Source organism: Dipodomys merriami, unplaced genomic scaffold (genome assembly GCF_024711535.1).
Source record: "Dipodomys merriami isolate MVZ:Mamm:240054 unplaced genomic scaffold, mDipMer1.0.p SCAF_1605, whole genome shotgun sequence".
NCBI lineage: Eukaryota > Metazoa > Chordata > Mammalia > Rodentia > Heteromyidae > Dipodomys > Dipodomys merriami.
The window spans coordinates 71,056-95,890 of NW_027202944.1; the positions used below are offsets into that span (position 1 = coordinate 71,056).

Genomic DNA, 24,835 nt, shown 5'->3' on the forward strand with positions numbered 1-24,835 from the left:
TGGACTTCAATCTGAGGCCTGCTATTAAGAAAATAATGCAGCACCCATGGCTGGCTCTAGGTATGGGATTTGGCCTGCTTCCTGATGAGCCACTTCCCAAAAAGCTAGACCCCATTATTGTCACAGTCATGTGTGACATGGGGTACAGCGTAGCTGGCATTGAAAAGGCAATCCAGGGCCGAGAATTCAATGAAGCCATGGGCACCTACCTGCTCATGCAGGAACACTTCAAGGAGAATGCTAGCAGTGTAGAACCAAAAACGATGCCTTTGGCTAGTCCACCATGCCTAACTCCTGAGGAAAATCCCACCAGCCCTCTCCCTGCATGAAAAAGAGCAACCTTTTCTGCACCTCAGGCCTTCAGCTTGTCCTCAGAATTTCAGTTACCTCTGAAGAGAACCCGAAGTGCCAGTCTGCTTGTGCTTCCGCTATACACCCTGCAGATCTCCAGTTCCAGCTTCATTTGGGGCCCGGAATATTTTAGCTGCTCGGGCACACTAGACAGTTCCCACTCAGTGGGAAATGCTCTTCCCACTGTGCAGCCTCAGGGGGAGGCCATAGGCCCCAGGTGGAACATTAGACGGGCTGGAGGAGGGTGGCTAACAGGATAGTCACTATTTTTTGAAGAATCTGCTGCTGTGTGAAGGCTCCAGAGTAATGTCCACAAATTGAGAGTAAAGCTGTCCGAGAGAAAGGGGGACAGGAATCTGAAACAGCAGAATTGAAAACCACCCACCAGACTCAGACCTTTGGGGTAACTCTAACTGGGGTGTGCCAAAGCAGCGAGGTGTGGAATTGAAGAGCTGTAAGTCATGAATGCCCCAAAGTAATGTCCACAGATTGAGAGTAAAGCTGGCCCAGAGAAATGGGTACAGAACTCTGAAACAGCAAAATTGAAAACCACCCACCAGACTCAGACCTTCGGGGTGACTATCTGGTGTGTGGAAAAGCAGAGAGGTGTGCAATTGAAGAGCTGCAAGTGGGGAAGGAGTCGTGCAGGAAGTTCACCCTGCGGACGTCTCAGGCCAGCATGGCCAGGTTGTGTGATTCACCAGCAGGGATTTCTTCTGGAGAAAGGACAGCTGACATCACCAAGGCTTTCCAATGCTGAAAGGTAAGCTGAAAGGGGCCTCAAGCTGCCTGTACCTTCTGAGCTGGGCATATCCACATTGATCCCTTACTTAAGAGTATTGTCACTTCATTGAACAACCTTTCCCATTTGTGCCCTCAACACTAAGGTGTTTTTGTCCCAAATTCTGCAGCGGGTCATCTCACCTTCCAGGTAGGTTGCTTGTGTCCCTACTTGCCAGTTTATTGAGTTCTTTAGTTCGGTTCAAGTTGAGGCCTTTGAGCTTGTTGGTATAGGAATCCATGCATATGAGGGGCAGGACACATCCTGGACTCTGCTTCTCCTTCCGCAGTCTCTAGGTGACTGGGTACAACACCTGAGCACACTAGTTACCCTGGCTAGGTTGGAGCATAAAGGCAAATCTTCACTGGGAATGGAGAGATACCTGTCGCCATTCACCCAGTGCACTTTCAATGTTTTCTCCCCTACTTTCCTCCATTTCAATGCACTCTCCTGCCTGTGTGATTTCTCTCTAAATCTCATCATAATCCCAACATAAAACCATCATCCAAGAATCTCTTTTTTCAGAGTTGTTTATTTGCTCACTATCAAAGAGACCCTATTACCTAGACAGGTTGTTTTGAATTGCAACTCCTCCCGTGAGCCCCCATTTTCTCTAAGGGGAAGCAGAAGGTTGGGTTAGCTGAGTTTCAAATAAGAGAACAGTCTGACCAACCAGTGCCACTGTTTAGACTGGCCAAGGATATGAAGTAGAATAATATCCCTTCTTTGAAGGTAGAGGTGGAGAAACGTGAGAAGGAGCAGAATTCCTGAGAAAGTATGGAGATACAGTGGTGCCTGTGGATGGATGCTTGGTGGACTTTGTCTGTGGATGGATCCTGACTGGGCTGACTGTTTCTGAATATGAGCAGAGACTTGGTATCATTGGATGTGACCCTCCACCACTGGGTCATATGTGTTGGTTCAGCTTCGGGGGGTGACAAGGGAGTGATGGGGAGGAGTTGGGTCCACATGGCCTTTGCTATTTGTGCTCTGGGTCAAGAAGCTGAGCCTTCAGAGTAGACAGTGGAAGGAAGTGGCCTGGACCTCTGGGTGAATCAGATCAAACTCAGGGCCATTTGGGAAGCAAATTTCCCCTCAAAGAATGAGATGGGATTGTGGTGAGAGAAACAAGGAAGGCCAAAAGAGGGTAAAGGATGGGCACCTTATTGAAAGAAAGGACTGACACTGATGCTGTATGACAACTCAGGATGGTCAGGAAAGAGCTGAGGAATCCTGAACTCCACATGGACCAGTATTTAGTGAAGAGGGTGGGTGGGGAGGGAAGTTCTCTGACTTTCCTTGATTTCTTCATGCTTTTTCTTTTATCTCATGTTGGCTTGTTGTGTGTATGTGTTTTGCATGTGTACTGGTACTGGAGCTTGAACTCTGCTTTTCTCTCTTTCTGTCTCCTTTGCACTCTCTTCTCATCCTCACCTTCTCACCTCTCCACCCCATCCCAACTACCTTCCTTAATTTTCTTTCTCCCTCTTACATTCCTCCTATTCTTCCCCTTTCATTCTTCTCCCTCTTCTTCTCTTCCTCTTCCCTCCTCATGAATCTTCCTGTTCCATTCTGTCTTCCTCTCTCCCTGCTCTTGAATCAGTCTCTCACAATGTCTTTTTCTCTGTCTCTCCTATCTCTCTCTTCATCTCTTTCAGTTTACATGGTCATAACTAGTTCCCTCCCACTTGAGTCATACCTCCAGGCTTTCATTTCTCTAGTTAATTGAGGAAGGAATTTCCCAAAGTGCTGTCTGTATAATGTTGCAGGTAAACTTGTGGGATAGCTAGGATTACAGGCAAGAGCCTCCAGCATCAGGCAACACATTAGACTTTGTTAGTCTGGTGTAGCACAGGTTGCCTTCTCTGTTATTTGAAAGGGTTTTGTGTAGTTCTGTAAGGGACAGCTGTGTGAGGGACACCTTACAAATGGTGTTGAAGGAAGGGGGTGGTGGCCTGGTGTGCAAATGGACAGGGAGGGAGGAACATGTGTACTGCACAAAGGGTCAGCGCTCAGTGTTGTCATATCTTTCTAGAGATTCTGGTAGTTTCCTGGGAAGCCCCCAGCTGACACCCCCTTCCCGAGAGCACCAGGCTTTGGGCATGATGCTTCCTTTCCCCTGGCAGTTTCCTGGGAAAAACTGTAGGACTCATGGAAAAGTAAACCCTAATTTTCTGCAGGGAGAACCAGCAAGAGTCCGTTTTTGGAATCACAAAGTGTACCAGTTAAAATATATTCCCTTGCTTTCAGCTACAGGTGGTGAATTATGTGAAGGAACAGGAGACCCGAGAAAGCATGGCTATATAGTGGTGCCTGTGGCTGGACCCTGCCTGGGCTGACTGCATTTCCACAGAAATCCAGTGAGATTGGATGTGAGCCTTCTCCACTGTGAAATTTGTTTTGATTCAGCAAGGTCATTAGATTCCCACAGAGGCAGTGCTGAGGGCGGATGCTGCCCTTGAGTAACAAGTGTGGGATGGGGAGAGTTGGGCACAGCTGGCCTTTGCTATGGGGGGGGGCTGGGCTCAGAGGGCTGAGCCTGCACTGCATAATGATGAGATTTGCAGCAGGAAGTGGGCTGGGGCTCCTGTGGGATCAGTGGTGCACCTCAGGGGTATTTAGGGAACAGAGCTCTTCTCAAATAATGAGTTTCTGGTGAGAAAAGCAGTGAGGGCCAAAGTGGTCATAGGACAGGCATCTTGGTGATGGACAGGGTTGAAACTGATGCTGAAGGAGAGGTGAGAGGAGGAAGCTAACAGTCCTGAACTCCACATGGACCAGAGTTCATTGAAGAGGGTGGGTGTGGAGGGAAGAACTGTGAATTTCCATGATGTCTCCATGATTTTTCTTTATTGTCTTTCTTTTTTCTTTATTATTGGATCCATTTGTGAGCGTGTGGTGGTATAATGGCTTGTACTCTATACTTGTCTGGTTTTCTCTCCGAGTCTCCTTTTCCTCCTGGACTTTCTTTGCTCTCCCCCCTCTACCATTTCTCTTCATTCCTACTCCCTCATATTTTCCTCTTCTCCTTCATTTCTGATGTTTCCCCTCTTCTCCCTTTCCCATTCCATCTCAGCCTTTTCTTCCTCCTGAATCTGTCTCTGTCTCTTTCCGCCGATTCTGTCTGTCTGTCTGTTTGTCTGTCTGTCTGTCTGTCTGTCTGTCTGTCTGTCTGTCTGTCTCTCTCTGTCTCTGTCTCTGTCTCTCTCTCTCTCTCTCTCTCTCTCTCTCTCTCTCTTTCTCTCTCTCTGTCTGTCTCAGTCTCTCACTCTCATTTTTCTTTCAGTTTACATGTTTCTGGCTGGTGATCTACCTCTGTAGTCACACCTCTAGTCCTGAATTTTTCTGGTTGCAATAAGTAGAGTCTACACAGGCTGGTTTTGTCTGCAGACTTCCCAATGTCAACTAGTAGAATAGTTTGGATTACACACATGAGCCTCCAGGAGCTAGCAGTTCTTTGGACGTTGTGAATCTGGTAGAGCATGGGTTGGTTAGTCTGTTGTTTCAAAAGGGATTGGTATGCTTATGTGAGGGATAGCTGTGTAAGGTACAACTCACAAGTGTTTAGAAAGGAAGGCTATGGTGGGCTAGTGTGTAGGATGACAATAGGCAGAGAATTACATTTCCACAGTGCAAGGGTGTCAACACTGAGAGGTGTCCGGTTCTTAGTAGAGACCTTGTGAGACTCCCCAAAGAGGCCCCAGCTGAACCTGCTTCCCCAGAGCATAGACTTTGGCCATGGTGTTTTCCCTGTAAGTTCCCAAGGGAAGAATATAGGTCTCATGGTAGAATAGGAGGGCCTGATTTTTTTCCTATGGGAACCATGGAGGGAAGGAAGCTGAGTTTCAAATATTAGAACATTTTTAACATCCAGAGTCAATTTCTGGTATTACAAAGTATATGAATTAAAGCATTTTTTCTTTCCATTCACCAGAGTGAGAGTGATCTCTGAAGGAGCAAGAGACCTGAGAAAGTGTGGATAATAGTAGTTGCTTGTGTCCTTCTGCTTATAAGTAGTTCCGATGGTCAGGGCCTGGATGGGCTTTACCTGAAGATGGACCCTGCCTGGGTAGACTGTGTTCCCACATGAAAAGTAATTTGTTAAGATAGGATATCATCCTCCACCACTGGGTTATGTGTGTTGGTTCAGCTAGGATATTAGAAATCCACACAGAGGCAATGCTGAGGGCTGGTGCTGCTTTTAGGTGATGAGCCGTGGGGAGCACTTGGGCACACCTGGCCTTTGCTATATGTGCACTGGGTCCAGGAGATTGAAGCTGCAGGACAAACTTATGAGATTTGCAGCAGGAGGTGGGCTGGCTCAGGGGCACTTGGGGAACAGAACTCAGCTGAAAGAATGAGAGGGGAATCTGGTGAGTGAAGCAATGAGGGCCAAAATTGGGCAAATAATAGGCACCTTGCTGATAGACAGGGTTGACACTGATGCTGAAGGAGAGCTGAGAGGAGGAAGCTAAGGTTTCTTGAATTATACATGGAACCATCTGTAGTGAAGACGGGTGGACAGGGAATTACTGTTGATTTCCATGTTGTGTCTCTCGTTTGATTTTATTTTCTTTGGGTTATTTTGTGGTTGTGTGCATGTGTTTGTGAGTGTGTGCTGGTACTGGCACTTGAACTGAGTGATTTTCTCTTTGTCTCCTTTTCTGTCTCTTCTTTCTCCCTATTTCCTGTCTCTCTTCCTCTTTCCAGCTCACTTCCCTCCAAGCCATTCCTCTCCGTCTCTTCTTCCCCTTTCCCTCTTCTCTCTCCTCTTCTCTTCCTCTTCTATTCTCTCTCCCATCCACTGTACTCACAAATCTGTCTTTTTCTCTCCTGCCTCTCTAGATCTTTCTCTTTGAGTTGGCATGTTCATAGCTCTTGCTCTATCACTTAAGTCACACCTCTAAGCCAGCATTTTTCTACTTAATTGAAGATGGAGTGTGCCCTGGCTGGTTTAAATTCTGATCTTCTGGTGTCACCTTTTGGAAGAACTATGATTACAAGCATGATCCACCACCATCAGCAATGTTTCTGACCTTGTTAATCTGGTGTAGCACAGGGATTTGTGTACTTATCTGAGGGACAGATGTGTGAGAGACATCTTGGAACTGTTTGAGGAGGGAAACATGTGGTGGGTGGTTGTGCAGAATGGACAGGGTGGAAAGAACCTGTGCACAGTGCCAGTATGTCAGCACAGAAAGGAGTGAGAGGTATTGTAGAGAATATGTTCATCCACAGGGAGTCCCCCTACTGACACAACTTCCCCCAAACACCAGGCTTTGGGCAGGGTGCTTCCTTTCCCCTAGCAGTCCCCAGGTGAAGACTTTAGGCCTCATGGAAGAAGAGCAGAGCCCAAGTTTTCTGGTTAGTAAATCAGATTGCCAGGGGAGCAGAGTTTCAAATCTGAGAACATTCTGAACATCCAGAGCTCATTATTTAATGAAAGAAAATGTATGGATTAAATACATTTTCTCCCTATCAGAGAAACCTGTGAATGAGCACGAGACCTAAGAAAGCATAAAGATACAGTGGTGCCTGTGGATGGACCCTGCTGGGATGACTGCATCTGGACAGGAGTGAAAATTCGGTAAGATTGAATATGACCTCTTCCACTGGGTTATTTGTGTTGGTTTAGCCAGGGCCATGAGATTTCCACATAGAGGGAGTGGTGCAGTATGATGCTGTCTGCTCTTGGGAGACAAGTGTGTGATGGGGAGAAATTGGGCACACCTGACATTTTTTTTTCTTGAGGGAAGGGGGTCCTGTCATGGGGCCTGAACTCTGGGCCTGGGCACTGTCCCTCAGCTCTTCAGCTCAAGGCTAGCGCTTTACCACTTCAGCCACAGCTCCACTTCCACCTTTTTTCCCTGCTTATGCAATGCTGAGGAATCGAACCCAGGGACTTATGCATGCAAGGCAAGCACTCTACCACTGAACCACCTTCCCAGCCCCAACACCTGGCTTTTGCTATGTGTGCACTGATATCAGGAGGCTAAGCCTGCAGAGCAGACTGATGAGATTTTCTGCAGGAGGTAGGATCAGTGGTCCAGTTCAGAGCTATTCGGGAGCAGATCTCCCCTGAAAGAACAAAATGTGATTCTGGTAAGAGTCCCAATATGAGCTACAAGAGGGAAAAGATGGGTACAAAGTAAATGACAGAGTGGACACTAAATGTAAAGGAGAAGACAGGAGGCAAGTTAAGAAGGGAACTGAGGAATCCTGAATTCCACATGTGCCATTCTTCAGTGAAGAAAGTGATTGGGAAGGTATTAACTGTTGATTTGTAAGATTTCTCAATCGTTATTCTTTTATTGTTTCCTTTTGTTTGTTGTGTGTATGTGTTTGTGTGTGCTGCTACACCTCAGTGCTTTTTTTTCTTATGCTCTGTATCCTTTGCCATCTCTGTTCTCTCTCCACTTTTCTCACATTCTCCCTGCTCCTCCCCACCATTTCTCTTCATTGTTTTCACTCCTCCCATAACTACTGCTATTCTAATTCTCCTGTTCCTCTTCTTGCTGTTCTACTTCCCTCTACCATTCCCTTTCCCTCTCTTCCCGCTCTTGAACCTGTCTCTCTCTCCCCACCTCCCTCACTACTCCTCTCTCTCTACACTTCTCTCTTATTTCTTCTTTCCCTTTCTCCCTCTCTGTCTTTCTCTTTTCTCTCTCTCTCTCAGTTTTCATGGATATGTCTGGTTCTCTCCTGCTTGAGTTACACTTCCAGGCTCGCATTTCTCTAGTTACTTGAAGATGGAGTCTTCCCAGACTTGCTGTAAATGCAATCTTCAAGGTGTCAACTTGGCAGATAGGTAGGATTACAGAAATGAGCCTACAGCATCAGGGAAGGCAATTGGCTTTGTTAATCTGGTGAAGCAAACGTTGCTTTCTCTGTTTTGAAAGGGGATTTGTGTATTTATATGAGGGACAGCTGTGTAAGAGTCACCTTACAATTGGTTGTGGAAGCAAGGGTGTAATGGGTTGGTGTAAATGGACAGGGAAGGATGACATGTGCACTTTAAAGGTGCACTGAGAGGTGTCAAAATATTAGTAGAGACTGTATGAGTCCCCAGAGAGGCCCCCTTTCCCAGAGCACCCAGCATGGGCATGGTGCTTCCATTTCCCAGTAAATACTTTAGGCCTCATGGAAGAATAGCAGAGCCCAATTTTTCTTCGTGTGGAATAAAGAATGCTATCGGAGCCAAGTTTTAAATATTTGAACATTCTGAACATCAAGAGGCCATTTTTGGACCCACAAAGTGTATGAATTAAAATATATTCCCTTCCTTTCAGCTAGAGGTGGTAAAGGAACAGGAAACCTCAGGAATCATGGATATAAACTGGGATCTGTGGAAGGACATAGCCTGGACGGACATTGGTTGTATATGGACCACACCCGTGGATGGACCCTTCCTGGGATGACTGCCTTCCCACAAGAACAAAAATTCAGTAAGATTATATATGACCCTTCACACTAGATTATTTGTATTGGTTCACCCAGGGCAGTAGAATTGCACACAAAGGCCGTGCTGAGGATTGATGCTGCCTTTGGGTGAGAAGTGTGTGATGGGGAGGAGTTGGGCAAACCTGACGTTTTCTATGTGTACACTGGGTCAGAAGGCTGAACCTGAAGAGTAGACTGATGAGATTAGAGGCAAGAGGAGGGCTGGGGCTCCTGGTGGATCAGTGGTAATGCTCAGGGGTATTTGGGGAGCAATGCTATTCTCAAAGTATGAGATAGGTTTCTGGTGAGAGAAGCAATAAGGTTCCAAATAGACAAATGATGCATAACTGGTTTAAGACAGGGTTGATACTGATACTCAAAGAGAGCTGAGGAGGAAAGTAAGGAATGGTGAACTCCTCATGGAACAGTGTTCAGTGAATAGGGCATTTGGGGAGGAAAGTAATATTAATTTCCATGATTTCTCAATGCTTTTTTATTCTCTTTTTGTTTTTGTGTGTATGCATTTCGGAGTGTGCTGGCTTGAACTCTGTTTTTCAGTCTCCTTTTTCCTCTGTGGCCTTTCCTTGGGCCATCCTCCCCTTTACTGTCTCTAATCTCTCCTTTTTTACACCACCATTCTTCTTCTCCTCTTCTCCTCCCTCTAATCATTTTCTCCCTATCCCATTCCTTCTCACTCAATCCTTTCTCCTGAATTTGTCTCTTTGTCTCTCTGTCTTTAGGTATGTATGCATGTCCCTCTGTTTTTCTCTCTGTCCATTTTCTTTCTCCCCCTCAGGTCCCCTCTTTCCCTTTCTCTCTCTTGAGTGTGGGTGTTTTTCTGGCTGATGTTCTACCAGTGGAGTCACTCTTCTAGGCCTGATTTTCTACAGAGTTGGACATGGAGTCTGCTCAGGCTGGCTTTATCTACTGTCTTCTCAGTGTCAGCGTGTGCAGTAGTTAGGATTATACAGGTGAGCCTTTAGCACCTAGACTTTGTGAATCTGGTACAGCACAGGTTGGTTTCTCTGTTATGACAAAAGGAAATTGTGTACTTGTATGAGGGACAACTTAAAAATGTTTGAGGAAGGAAAGGGTATTGGGTTGGGCTGCATGTGGAAAATGAAAAGATAGAGAATTACATTTCCATAATACAAGGGTTTCAACACTGGGATTTGTCAGATTCTTAGGAGAGACCCTTTGAGTCCCCAAAGATGCTTCCAGTTGACACCACCTTCCCCAGAGCACCAGGCTTGGGCATGGTGCTTCCTTTTCCTTGTCAGTTCCCAGGGGAAGCTTCTAGGTCTCATAGAAGAAGAGTAGGGCCTGATTATTGTCCTAGGGCACATAGTGTGGAGGAAGCTGAGTTTCAAATATTACCACACTATAAGTCTCCAGAGCCCATTTTTGAACCAAAAAATGTAGGAAATACAATACTTTTCCTTCCTATCAACTAGAGGTGGAGAAACCTTTGAATGAGCAAGAGACCTAAGAAAGCATGAAAATATAGGAGCATGTGGATGGAGATGAGTACATGTGGACATGAGCAGAAATTCAGTAAGATTGGATATGAACCTCCAACACTGTGATATTCATTCAGCAGCACATTAGATTTCTACACGATGGAAGTACTGAGGGTGATTCTGCCTTTGGAAGACAGGTGTGTGATGGGGAGGTGTTGGACACATTGGACCTCTGTTGTATGTTCACCGGAGTCAAGAGACTGAGCGTGCAAGGCAGACTGATGAGATTTGCAGCAGGAGAAGGCTGAGGCTCCCAGTGAAACAGTGGTATATCTCTGGGGTAATTAGGGAACAGAGCTCTTCCCAGAGAATAAGATAGGATTTTTGTTACAGAAGCACTGAGAGCCAAAAATATACAAGAAATGGGCACCTTGCTGATAGACAGGGTTGACCCGGATGCTGAAGGAGAGCTGAGAGGAGGAAACTAGGGACTTCTGAATTCCGCAAGGATCATTGGTCAGTGAAATGGGTGGATGGTGAGGGACGTACTGTGAATTTCCATGGTTTCTAAGTTCTTTTTCGTTGTCTCAGGGGTCCTGAAATGAGGGACTAGGTTTCAGTTCCCGGCAGTGGGTTTGGCTTGAAGCTAGTTTCTAGTAGTCCCAGGGCAGTAGATAGGGTGCCTCGTCACTGCTGCACTGGGTGGGATTTCAGTGTTGGGTTGCATTATGGAGATGAGGGAGAGGGGCATTGTGTACCCTTGGGGCTGTGGGCAGGGCCTTGTGCCAACCAGGAGGCAAGTCATTTTATGATTTCATGCCAGTCTTTTGGGGCCAGATGAGCTCACTCTCCAAAACTCAGGTATTCCTTTGACTTTTCAATTGACAGTATGATGCATGGGCATCCTCGAACACTCCTAAACCTTTGTGGAACAGCTGGAGTGCATTTGGCTCAGTACTTGGAGAGAAGACGAAAAGTTGGCCTGAGGATGAGGGTTCCACAGGTTAGCCACAATGTCACACAGACCATTAGCTAGGACGGGTTCATGGCTTACAGAGAGACTTGGAAGAACTCCAGTAAGGAGTTCAGATGGTATGGAAAGGCTTCCCAGAGGAGGAACAGGTTATTTGGTGTGTGCGCACCATCTCCATATGTAAAATTGAGGGTCACAAAGCTTTAGGCAAAGGGCTTGGGAACACAGGTGGGGAGACCACGAGGCAAGGGTGACAGGGGTTGTGTAGAGGAGTCATGGGAAAACAGTAGGAAAGAGCTTTGACCATGTATGGCAGTATACTTGTTGAATAAATGTGTGAGGGAATGGGTAGGCTTTCATTCAATGGACATTTACTGAGTGCCTACAGGATGAGTGACATCATGCTGAAGACTGACAGAATGCTGAGAACAGCATAAAATTATCTCTGTGGGTTTACACTCAAGCATGGAGAGTGAGAATACCCAAACTTATAAAAGTACTACATAGTATATATGAAAAGGAAGATTAAGGCAGAAAGAATCAGGATGAGTGTTGGAAATACTCTGTGTTTTTGTGTGTTTGCAGATGTGTGTTGTGTACACATGTGCACAAGGTTGTATTTTTAAGTATCAGAGTAGACCTGTTTGGCAAGGGGGTTTTGGGGAAGAATAGGGGAGTGAGCAGCTGGGTGTCGGGAAACGCATTCCAGGCAGTTGGAATAGAAGTGGCCCCCAGATCCTACAGTGCAAATGCCAGTGTGGCTGCAGCAAGGAAGCCTGGGCTCAGTGGAGAGAACAGGATCAGAGAAGTCACAGGAGCCTCTTGGTAGCAGAGGCTCTCCACTTCACCAAAGGAGGCTGCTTCAACAATGTCCTGTGGTTCTCCTATCTACTCTAAAGCCACATTTCTTTAAATATGAAAGGGTGTGTGTGATATTGGTGTTCCTCTGGCTGTATTACTTCATGAAACTGAGTGTCCTCCAGATCCATCCATAGTGTCTGAGTGTTGGTTTCTTTTTTCTGGTTCCTTTTTGGTGCTTGAATTAGGGACAGTAAGTGGTCCCTGAGCATTTAGCTCCAGACTATCACTTTACCACTTTGAGGCACAGCTCCATTCCTGGTTTTCTGATGGATATTTGAAGTAAGACTCTCATGGATATCCTGCCTGGGCTGGCTTTGACTTCAATCCTCCTATCTCCTGTGTAGATAGGATGACAGGCAGGAGCCACCTGTACCAGGCAGTTTTATTTTTATTTTTTTAGGCTGAATAATGTACTACAATATGTATGTACTGTCTTTTTATTCGTCCAGTGATGGACACTTGAATGATTCCCTATATTATTGTGAATGGTGCTATAGTAAATAGAACATGCATGCAGATAAAGAATTCTAGGGCTGGCTGCTGACAGGTCATTATTCAAATCTATTCTGGGTAGAAAATTGCATGATTCCAGAAAACTTGGAAGTGGAGCTGTGGCTTAAGGAGTAGAGCATTCACACTGAACAGGGAGTTCAAGTCCACATATTGGCCTGTGCTTGCACCCACACACACTCACATACACACAGAGAATAGTATGCTGTGGGTTGTGTTTACAAGGATGATTTTGGGAGGGACATAGTAGGGCGAATGGGAAGACCACCTAGGGCCAGGGGCAGGGGCCTAGGCTGCAGTGGAGTCATGTAGGCAGGAGAAAACGGTTCTCTTCTGGTCATGGAAGATGACAATCTTAATATTGATACTTTTTATAAGCAAGTAGTAATCATACACAGGACATGACACACTGATCAAACAAACCTCACCTTTCCCCTTTTCATTCCTCCTCCCCAACCTCTGGTCAGCACTAGTCCATGGTCGTCATTGTTCTCTACATATCTGAGCGACCCTGGGCCATTTGTCTCGATAACTTTACTTAATCCTTGCCTCCATTGTGCTCCAAATGATAGCTTTCCAATCACTGTTATGCCTGGAAAATTCTCCTTTGTGTGTGTGTGTGTGTGCATGTATATATGTGTGTGAAAGAGAAAGATCATTACCAATTTCTCCATTGATAGACATTTAGACTGATTCTATAGCCAAGCTGGGATAAATAATCTTGAAATAGACATAGTATACTTGTACGTGAGCTCATGTATTTATTTAGAGACCTTCAAATTGTTTACCATAATGCTTGTATCAATTTACAATCTGTCTCTCTACATCCTAGCCAGCATATGTTATCTTTCTATCGTTTTGATTTTTTTAAAAAGTTTTCCAGCATGGCTAAAGACACTGGACATTTTTTTCATATATTTTTGGCTATTTGCATTTCTTTTTTTTTTCGTTTTACTTTATTTTATTTGAGAACATACTGTACAGAGGGGTTACAATTACATGGGCAGGATAATGCATACATTTCTTACCAAGCATTGCAGCCTCCTCCTTTGTTTACCTTCACCTCCCTTCCCAGCCTCCCCCCTCCCTTCCACCCAATCATACCCCACTCCTGCCCCCACACCGACATTGTAAAGCTGGTTTTGACATGACATTTTGTACTTCTCATTGTTGCAACAGGTCCACCTGAATCCTTAAACCACTTGTTTGTCCCCATCTCCTCCACATGTTATACTGACATCAAATATAGTGAAAGCGGGGGTTACACTGTGGGGGAGGGACATACAAAGCAACAAAGAAATAATCTTATAAATGCGTTAGAAACACATGCATGAAAGAAACGAAAACATTAAAATACATATTTAAGGGTTCATTTTCCGACAATCACATTATCTGACCTTTTCCGCTTGACTCATACCTATACTAGACATTGCAAATAAGGGAAACCATGGGACCTATGCTTCTTTGGGCCTGGCTTACTTCACTTAATATAATTTTTTCCAAACCTTTCCATTTCCTAACAAATGGGGAAATGTCATTCTTTCTGATGGAGGCATAGAATTCCATTGTGTATATATACCACATTTTCTTGATCCATTCATCTACTGAGGGGCATCTGGGTTGGTTCCATATCTTAGCTATGGTAAATAATGCTGCAATAAACATAGTTGTGCTGGTAGCTTCAGTGTGGTCTTGTTTGTAAACATTTGGGTAAATGCCCAAAAGTGGGATTGCTGGATCATAGGGGAGATCTATGTGAAGTCTTTTGAGGAACCTCCATACTGCTTTCCAAAGTGGTTGAACAAGTTTACATTCCCACCAACAATGAAGTAAGGTTCCTTTCTGTCCACATCCCCTCCAGCATCTGTTGTTGTTAGAGTTCTTGATTTTTGCTGTTCTAACTGGAGTGAGGTGATATCTCAATGTTGTTTTGATTTGCATTTCTTTTATGGCTAGGGATGTTGAACATTTCTTCATGTGTCTATTGGCCATCCTTTCTTCTTCAGAGAAGATTCTCTTTAAGTCTTTCGCCCACTGATTTATTGGGCAGTTTTTTCTTTGAGGATTTGTTGTTGGGTGGTTTAATTTTTTGAGTTCAAATATATTTTAGATTTGAGACCCTTGTCTGTTGTATGGCTAGTAAAGATTTTCTCCCAATCGGTGGGCATTCTATTGATCTTGCTAGCTATGTCATTTGCCCTGCAGAAGCTCTGCAACATTATGCAATCCCATTTGTCCAACCTTTCTTTGATTTGTTGTGTTTCCGGGTCTCTATTCAGAAAATTTGGTCCTGAGCTAAGAGACCTAGATTTCTCCTATTCCATCCTGTAATGTTTTCAGAGTGTCTGCTTTGAGTTCAAGGTCTTTGATCCATTTGGAGTTGATTCTGGTGCAGGGTGATATATAAGGATCTAGTTTTAGTTTTCTACATGTAGTTAACTAGTTTTGCCAGCACCATTTACTGAAGAGGCTGTCTTTCTTCCATTCTATTGTTTTAGTTTCCTTATCGAAGATAAGATGGCTATAGGTCTGTAGGTTCATTTCTGGGTTTTCAATTCTATTCCATTGGTCCTGAGGTCTTTTCTTATGCCAGTACCAAGCTGTTTTGATTACTATGGCTTTATAGTAGAGTTTCAAATTTGGTATTGATATTCCTCCAGCAGTGTTCTTTCCATTGAGGAGCGTTTTTGCTATTCGGGGTCTTTTATTGTTCCATATGAATTTTTGGATTGCCTCTTCTATTTCCTTGAAGAATGAGGGTGGAATTTTGATAGGTATCGGGTTGAATTTGTAGATAGCCTTGGGAAGTATTGCCATTTTCACGATGTTAATCTTGCCAATCCAGGAGCATGGGAGGTTTTGCCATTTTTTAAGTTCTGTGTTGATTTCCTTTTTCAAGATTTTAAAGTTTTCATCGTAGAGGTCCTTAAATTCTTTAGGTAAGTTAATTCCTAGTTATTTTATTTTTTGTGGGACTATTACAAATGGAGTTGCTTTCCTAATTTCAGTCCCACTTTTCTCATTGTTGGCATACAGAAAAGCCATTGATTTTTGGGGGTTAATTTTATAACCTGCTACATTGCCAAAGTTTTGAATCACCTTGAGTAATTTGGGAGTGGAGTCTATGGGATTCTTTAAATACAAGATCATGTCACCTGCAAAGAGGGAGAGTTTTATTTTTTCTTTCCCTATTTGGATCCCCTTTATGTCTGCATCTTATCTTATTGCTGTAGCTAGGCATTCTAATACTAGATTGAAGAGAAGTGGAGAGAGTGGGCATCCTTGTCTTGTTCCTGAGTTAAGAGGAAATGGCTTTAGTTTTTCACCATTGAATATAATGCTGGCTGTAGGTTTGTCATATACAGCCTTTATTGTATTGAGGAATGTTCCATGGATTCCTAATTTTTCCAAAACCTTCATCATAAAGGGGTGTTGGATCTTCTCGAATGCTTTTTCTGCATTTACTGAGATTACTATGTGGTTCTTATTGTTGCTCCTGTTGATGTGATGAATAATATTAATTGATTTGCATACATTGAACCAGCTTTGCATCCCTGAAAAGAATCCTGTTTGATCATGGTGTATGATTTGTGGATAAATTGTTGAAGTCGATTGGCGAAAATTTTGTTGAGAAGTTTTGCATCAATGTTCATCAAAGAAATGGGTCTATAGTACTCTTTCTTTGAGGAGTCCCTGCCTGGTTTTGGGATGAGGGTTATGATGGCTTCATAGAATGTGTTCGGTAGTGAGCTTTCTCTTTCAATTTCATTGAAGAGTTGGAGAAGTATTGGTGTGAGCTCTGCTTTGAAGGCCTTGTAAAATTCCGCTGTAAAACCATCTGCTCCTGGACTTTTCTTAACTGGGAGGTCTCTTATTGCAGTTTCTATTTCAATGCTTGATATGGGCCTGTTAAGCTGGTTTAACTCATCTTGATTTAGTTTTGGCATGTCAATATTTGCTAGGAAAAGGTCCATTTCTGTCAAGTTCTCAAACTTATTAGCATAAAGTTTTGAGAAGTATTCCCTTATAATGTTCTGAATCTTGGTTGTTTCCATGGTGATGTTTCCATTCTCATCTCTGAGTTTATTAAATTGGGTGTGTTCTCTCTTTTTCTGATAAGGTTTGCTAAGGGTCTGTCAATTTTGTTAAGTTTTTCGAAGAACGAACTCTTTGTTTTGTTGATTCTTTCTATAGTTTTTTTTGGATACTAATTCATTTAATTCTGATTTAATTTTGATTATTTCTTTCCGTCTACTGGATTGGGGTTTATCTTGCTGCTCTTTATCAAGGAGGTTCAGATGTGTCATTAAATTGTTAGTTTCAGATCTCTCCAATTTGTTGATGTAGGAGCTCAGAGCTATAAACTTGCCACTGAGTACTGCTTTTGCTGTGTCCCAGAGGAGCTGGTAATTTGTGTGTTCATTTTTGTTGAATAGCATGAACATTTGAATTTCCTTTCTAATCTCTTCCATGACCCACTCGTGATTCAGCAGTGTGTTGTTCAGCCTCCATGTGATACCAGACTTTCTTTGGTGGCTTTTGGTGTTGATTTCTAATTTTATTCCCTTGTGGTCAGAGAGAATGCAAGGTATAACTTCAATGTTTCTGAATTTAGACAAATTTGCTTTGTGGCCTAAAATGTGGTCTATTTTAGAAAACGTTCCATGTGCTGCTTAGAAGAATGTGTATTCTGATGCTGCTGGTTGAAATGTTCGGTAAATGTCTTTTAAATCTAGTTGACCTATGCAGCTGTTTAGATCTGCGGTTTCTCTGTTGAGTTTTTGCCGAGTTGATCTATCTAGTGGGTAGAGTGGTGTGTTAAAATCCCCAACAATTAATGTCTTTGGATCTATATGGGATTTGAGCGAAAGTAGTGTTTCTTTGATAAATTTGGGTGCTCCATTGTTTGGCGAATAGATATTTAGAATTGTAATATACTCCTGAAGTAGAAATCCTTTTATTAGTATGTAGCGACCTTCTTTATCTCTTCTCACGAATTTTAATTTGAAGTCTATTTTATCTGATATTAGGATTGCAACTCCCGCCTGTTTATGAGGGCCGTTTGCTTGGTAGAATTTGTTCCAGCCTTTAACATTGAAAATGTGTTTGTTTTTACAGGCATGATGTGACTCCTGCAGGCAGCAGATAGAAGGGTCTTTTTTTTTAATCCATCTTGACAGTCTATGTCGCTTAATTGGAGAGTTCAGTCCGTTAACGTTAAGAGATAGGACTGAGAGGTATTTGGGAGTTCCTGCCATGTTATCCACCTTCTTGGGGGCTGTGAAAACTGGGTTCTTCCTAAGGTTCTTGGATTCTCAGTTTGGGTGCAGTTTCTGGGCCTTTGTTGCGGTCTTGTTGGTTTTCTATGTGTAGGATATCTTAAGGAATCTTTTGTAGGGCTTGTTTGGTGGAGATGTATTGTTTCAATTTTTCTTTGCTATGGAAGGTTTTTATTTGGCCTTCAGTTATGAAGGAGAGTTTAGCTGGGTACAGTATTCTTGGTTGATAGTTGTTTGCTTTTAGGGCATGGCATATGTCATTCCAGGCTCTTCTTGCTTTGATTGTCTCTGCTGAGAAATCTGAGGTAATTCTAATTGGTGTCCCTTTATAGGTGATTAACCTTTTCTCCTTGACAGCTTTAAGGATCATTTCCTTGGTCTGAGTTGATCCTGTGTGGATTATAATGTGACAGTGGGTTGTCCTATTCTGGTCTGGTCTATTTGGGGTTCTAAAAGCTTCTTTTATCTGAATAGGCCTATCTTTTTGTATGTTTGGGAAGTTCTCTGCTAGGATCCTGTTGAACAAATTTCCTAGACCATTAACTTCTCTTTCTAGGTGCTCCTCTACACCCATTATCCTTAGATTGGGCCTTCTGATGGTGTCTTCCAGGTGTTGGATAGACCTATCATATTTCTTGGACTTGTCTTAGATGGTTGCATGTACTTTCTCTATAATATCTAGGCTGTCTTCAATCCCTGAGATTCGATCTTCTGCATGGTCTAACCTGCTGTCAAGACTCTCTACTTTCTTTTTTATCTCTTTTCCTTCTATTTGGTCAGCTTTGATGGCTTCAAGTTCTTTGTTGAAGCTCTGTTTTAGGTCTTGTATGAATTTCTTTACTTCCTTAATTTGGTGTTCTGTGTTTGTTCTCAGATCACTTAGTTGATTGGTTATGGTTTCTTTGGACTCCCATTCCTTCTGTTGGGTTCCATTCAGCATTCCCTTTGTGGTCTCCCTGACTTCCTTCAGCTCTTTTTTAATGGATTCCATGAATGCCTTTAGTGATCTTTGTGAATTCGCTACCTGGTCTCTCAATTCCTGAATTACTCTTTGATTAGCTTCCTCCCGTCTGTGGGATTCCTGCAGTTCTCTTTCTTCCCCTTCTTGGGATTCCTGCAGTTCTCTTTGAGTGTTCTTTGCCAGCTCACGCCATTCCTCCCTTTCTCTTTGAGTATTCTCAAGTTGTTCACACAAATCCTGTATCAGTTTTTGAGTAGCTTCCTCACGCTTATGTTATTCCTGTATAAACTTCTGGGATGCCTCCTCTCTCTCCCTATCCCACTCATACAGAGTCCTTTGTACATTGTCAAACTTCTCATTTATCATGTTTGCTAGTAGTGTTTGTAGAGCTATTTGGGAACTCTCCTCTGGATTATTCTTTATCTGTTCTAATCCCTGATTATCAGGACTGGGAATTGAGATACCCGAATTTGCCATTTTTCTTGTGTTTTTCCGGCTTACTGTGCCCATTTGAGATGAAGATAGCACCAGTTTTGTGCTAGAACACTATCTTAAGGCAACCCTCAACCAAAGTTTGCATTTGTACAGTCAATAGTCTACGGATAGCAGCTAGTTCAACAGATACATCTATTCAACATTGAACAACTATATGTTAAAGGACTTCGAAGTGCAGAAAAGAATTTGGAAAACCCGAAATTATTAGGATTGGGAGAGATGTGGGTAAAAAATAGGAATAGATTGGTGTGGGGAGGCACAAGGAGAGTTAACTATGTCCTAATCATAATGCAGGAAATGGGTTGGGTAGGATGCAAGTAGAGAGAGAAAGAAAAGGAAGAGACGGAAAGGGGAATGAAAAGAGACCAGAAAAAAAATAGAAACGTAAAAATTAATGTTATTATAGAGATTAAAAGACCATCTCTTTAGAGAGGAATGTGAATATGTTGACAGAAAGGGAGGGACATAGAGGAGATGTGAAAAACTTTAAGGATGGGAAATGGAGAAGAAAAGATCAGAAGTTCAGTAGCGCTAGACAAAAAAAAAAGATGATTAAGAAAGAAAGAAAAAGAGAAAGAAGAGAAGAAGAGAAAGGAAAACGCTCATTCACATATTCCTAAAATAAAAATTATAAGAGGAGAAAAAAAAAAGCTAGTGGAAAACAATTATTTTTTCAGAAGAGGCAAAAATTAAATATTAATAAAAGTTTTAGAAGAGAAAAAAATTATATATATATATATATATATATATATATATATATATATATATATATATATAAGGTAACAAAAAAACAAAAAACAAACGAAAAAAAGAAAAGAAGAAGAAGAAAAAAAAAAGTCCTTTGATTTTTTTTTTTTGTGTGTGTGTGTGGGAAGAATCCTGTATCTCCCTTTTGTCTGTAGCCAGGCTCTTGTTGGAGTCTCTGGTCAGCTTGAGGTCCTGTGGCTTGATTTGTTTCTTAAGTCGGTTTGTTGGAAGAGGCAGAAAAATGCTCTGCTTTACCCAAATTTTGAGATCCCCTTCCCAGGTTAGTTTTCTGGGAGGTTGATCAGCTTTGAGAATCACAAAAGAGGGGGATGCAGTGATGAGGCTAGGTTCTGGGTAGAGTTGAGGCCTTTCAACAAACAGTAGCTTATCCCTGGGGCTTTTTTGTGATAAAACTCACAGCGCCCAGCCTGGAGCCATTCTCAGGGTTTCTGTTTTTCAATTGATTGTGGTGGCTGCTAGAGGGAGGGGCAGCTTCTGGCTCTGGTTACCCAGTGAGTCAAGGCACTCCAATGGCTGGCGCCTGAGCTGGGTGACTTTTCCCTGGATGGAGCTGAGTCTGGCAGGTCACTTTGCCAGTAAGTTCTTGTGACCTGCTAAATGACTCGTTTTATTCCAAGGCCTGAGCTGGAGCTAGCAGCTCCTCCGAGCTTTGTCGGTATCCAAGATGGAGATCACCGGTGCTGGGGGGGGGAGGGGTGGCCTTCCCCTCTCTGCTCCCTGAGAAGGAGTGAGGACGTCGGGCTTGTACTCACGCCGAATCTTGGATCCTGGGTCGTCTCTGGTCTGCAAACTGCAGGATGAAGATGTCTTTTCCTTGTCAGTTCTTGTTGGGGTTGAGTAGAATCCGCTAGTCCCCTGCATCTGGCTCCTTCATCCCGGACTCTCTGTGTCTCAGGTATGACACCACGGCGGTGGTCGCTGCCGCGACCCTGCCGCCGCAGCGGCAGCTGCTGGCAGGCACTCAGATGTGTCTTTTTGCCTTGGCTTCCCCTCTCTTGTCTAACTCTCTGTTCTGTGATGGCACACTTGGTGTGATTCTCTGGCTTAGGACTGTTCACTGGAACTCTAAAACTGCTTTCTATGTGAGTGCTTGTTCAGATTCCAGCTTCTCCTCTGCCATCTTCCCGGAACTCCCGCATTTCTTATTTTTTGAAATTTCTATTCAGATCATTTACCCCTTCCTGTGTTTTTGCCAGTCCTGGGTCTTGAACTTGGCCTTGGCACTGTCTCTGAGCTTCTTTTGCTTGAGGCACTCTACCACTTGAGCCACAGTTCCACTTCTGGCTTTTCTATGTATATGAAACTGAGGAATCAAATCCAGAGATTTGTGCATGCTAGGTGAGCACTCGACCACTAACCCACATTCCCACTCCTGTACAATTACTTACAGATAATAAAAACCTAATTAGGAAAGATTCCACCTTCCTTCAAGAGCCATTACGAGTTCCATGCTGCATCATAATGGTTAGTAATGACTTATTAAAAATAACACCCTGGGAAATGTTCCACTTCCAGCCATTGACAATGGTGGCTGTTCCATAAACATATTTGGAAAATAATGTCACTGAAACCTTTTAAAAATGAAATAAAATACGGAATAAAAGATTGCCGTGGGCTAACTCAGAAACACATAGAGTCCTTCACAGAGCAATGGCAGACAGGAACTTGAACTACCAAGCAGAAGTCGTGATAAGGTCTCAGCCCTTCAGACCTCATGGTCTTGTCTAAGGTTAAAACTTGGCATCTTTTTAAAATCCTATTTGTGCCAGGTACTGGTGGCTCACATCTGTAATGCTAGTTCCTTATGGGACTGAGACCTGAGGTTCTAGGTTCAAAGCCACCCTGAGTAGAAAGCCCATGAGACACTTATCTTCAGTTAACCCCGGAAACTGTAAGTGACATTGTGGCTCAAAGTGGTTGAGCATTAGAGCTCAAGGATACTGCCCAGGCCCTGAGTTCAAGTCCCACACATGACCAAAAAACATGTGAACATCAATTTGTTTGGTTTTGAAACAATGTAAATAATTTCAGCTTGATGTCATTTAAAGTCCAAACCAAATGACTAACACTTCAGGAGACAAGAGGCAGTATCTCCACCCTACCCTGACTCAAAAGGCCTTGAAATTGAGTCATGACAAAATGTGTAACAACAGCCAGTATAGGACAGGGTGGACTGGCAAATCCTCCTGTCACCACCTTGAAGCCAGGAGGCTGTTCAAGGAGATGGTGAGTGCTGTGCACTACCCTCACAAGAATAGATTCACACACAGGAACATCCTGTGGATGGCAAATGCAATGCCAAAGTCAGTAATTTGGGGCTGAGCATCAGGGTGTTGCTGGGGCAATTGCTAAAGGGGTTTTGTGGAGCCTTGATATTCAGACTTCTAGAAATGTTCCTATACAAAATTTATGATGCCTATAAAGAGGATATTTGGATCCTAGGTATGCTTCTGTATGAGAGGACAACAGGAAAGTTGCTGTTTGAGGGGAGGAAGATGGCAGACATGGGTACACATCCTTGAGGCCAGTTACACAGCTCTCCTTTATCTATCTGCAAAGAGACATTATCTCCTTTCCAAACTGCTGACTGTGGATGTCAATCAGAAACCCATGGCTGGCTGTAGGTGTGGGGTTTGGCCTGCTTCTTGATGAGCCACTGCCCAGAAAGCTGGACCCCATTAGTGTCACAGTCCTATGGGACATGGGTTACAACATTGCTGACATTGAAAAGGCAATCCAGGACAGAGCGTTCAATGAAGCCATGGGTACCTATCTGGTCATCCAAGAAAACTCAAAAGGGAGTGCCAGAAGTGTGGAGTGGAAAATGATGCCTTTGGCTATTCCACTGTACCTCAACTCCTCAGGCACTTTCCACCAGCCCTCTGTCCATGAAGGAGAGTCAGCTTAGCTGCACAACTTAACACATTCAGTTTATCTTCAGAAATTCAATTGCAAAATGATGACAAACAGTTGCCTGAAGAGAGGCCAAAGTGCCAGTCTGCCTGTCCTTCCCCTCTGCTCCCCACACAGCTCCAGTACTAGCTTAACCTGGGGCCAGGATTCTTTTAGCTGGCTGAGCAGACTAGAGAGTTGGCACTTGGTGGAAAATGCCCTTCCCTCTGGACAGGCACAGGGGGAGGCCATAGCCTCCAGCTGGAATAAGTGATGGGGCTGGAAGAGCGTGGCTCACAGGATAGTCACCATTTTTCACAAACTCTGCTACTGTTTGAAGGCCCCCAAAGTAATGTCCACAGCTTAAGAACAAAGCTGTTCCAGAGAAAGAGGTGCAGAACTCAGCCACAGCACTAAGGTGTGGAAAAGCAGAGAGGTGTGGAATTGAAGATCTGCAGGAGGGGAGGGAGTCATGCAGAATGTTCACACTGCTGTGTGCCCAGTATCCCCAGCAGAGGTCTCAGTCCAGCATAGCCAGGCTGAGTGACAAGTGCTAGGGGATTCCCCAGCTAGCATTCCTTCCAGTGAGAGGAGAGCTGACAGGGAGCTGACTTTTAAATGTTGAAAAGTAAGCTGAAAGTTGGCCTCAAGCTGTCTGTACCTTCTGAGCTTGGTGGATCCATCTCGATCCCTTACTTTCAAGTAATGTCACTTTATTAAGTAACTTCCCATTTGTCCCCTGAACACTAAGGTGTTTTTGTCCCAAATGCTGCAGCAGGTCATCATCTCACCTTCCAGATATGTTGCATGTTTTCCTACTTACTTGCCTAGTTTGTTTACTTAGGTTTAAAGTGTGGCCCTCGGGCTTCTTGGTATAGGAGCAGGGGGATCTGGGGGGAAGGTGGCATCCTGGCCTCGCTTCTCCTTGGGCAGTCTCTAGGTGACTGTGTACAACTATTTACACTGGCTGGGTCGAAGCTCAAGGGCTCATCTTCACTGGGAAAAGAGAGGGACCTGTCTCCATGCACCATGTCAGTAGTTTCTGCCCCAACTTTCCTCCATTTTAATGCAGTTTCTTGTGTGTTCTCTCTAAACCTAATTGCCATTCTAACATAATGCCATCATCCAAAAATCTCTTATTTCAGACTTACAGTAAAATAAAAACAGTAAATTTTAAAGACCCTTTTTCCTATACAGATTACTTACAATTGCAACTGCCCTGGGAGTCCACATTTCTCTAAGGGGAATCAGAGTGCTGAGGGAGCTGAGTTTCAAATTTGAGAATATTCTGAGCAAACAGAGTCCCTGATTACACTGGAAAAATGTGTGAATTAAGCTAATTTTCTTTCCTTTCAGGTAGAGGTGGACAAACCTGTGAAGAAACAAGAGACCTGAAAAAGCATGGAGATATAGTGGTGTTTGTGGATGGACCAGGCCTGGGATGACTGTGTCTGCACATGAGCAGAAATTTGAATGAATCTGTCTCTCTGCCTCTGCTTCTGTGTCTCCTGTCTTTCTCTTTCAGTTTGCATGTGCATCACAGGTGCTCTACCACTTGATTCCAACCTCCAAGCCTGCATTTCTATGGTCTGTTCTTGCTGGCTTTAAGTGCACTGTTCTGGGTGTGAAGTTCTGGAATAGTTAGGATTTCAGACTAGAGCCATCCATACCTGGCAGGACTTTTGACATTGTTCATCTGGTGAGACACAGGTTGGTTTTTCTAATGTGGAAAAAGGGATTTATGTACTTATCTGGGGGACAGCTCTGTGAGGGACAATTTACAAATGGTTGTTGAAGGAAGGGCATGGTGGGATGGTGTGTAGAATTGACAGGGAGGCAAGGCATGTATATTGTTCAAGAGTGTCTGCACTGAGTGTTGGGATATCTTAGTTGAGATTCTAGGAGTCCCCTCAGAGGCCCCCCAGGTGTCTCCCCTACTCCAGGGCACCATGCTTCAACATGGTGCTTCTGTTTTCCTGGCTTTTCTCTGCTGAAGTCTCTAAGCCTCATGATAAATAGCAAAGTACATTTTGTTCCCCTAGGGGATCAAGACTACTGGGAGAC

At 43.7% G+C, this 24,835-nt stretch overlaps 1 long non-coding RNA gene across 1 annotated transcript; it reads left to right on the forward strand.

The window, feature by feature from the left end:
• The first annotated feature begins 631 nt into the window (after positions 1-631).
• On the forward strand, positions 632-24,475 carry LOC138828685 (uncharacterized). Its single transcript, XR_011372306.1, has 4 exons — positions 632-1,114; positions 6,615-6,719; positions 8,422-8,577; positions 24,128-24,475. It is a non-coding gene; the product is annotated as an uncharacterized lncRNA (long non-coding RNA).
• Positions 24,476-24,835: the final 360 nt, after the last annotated feature.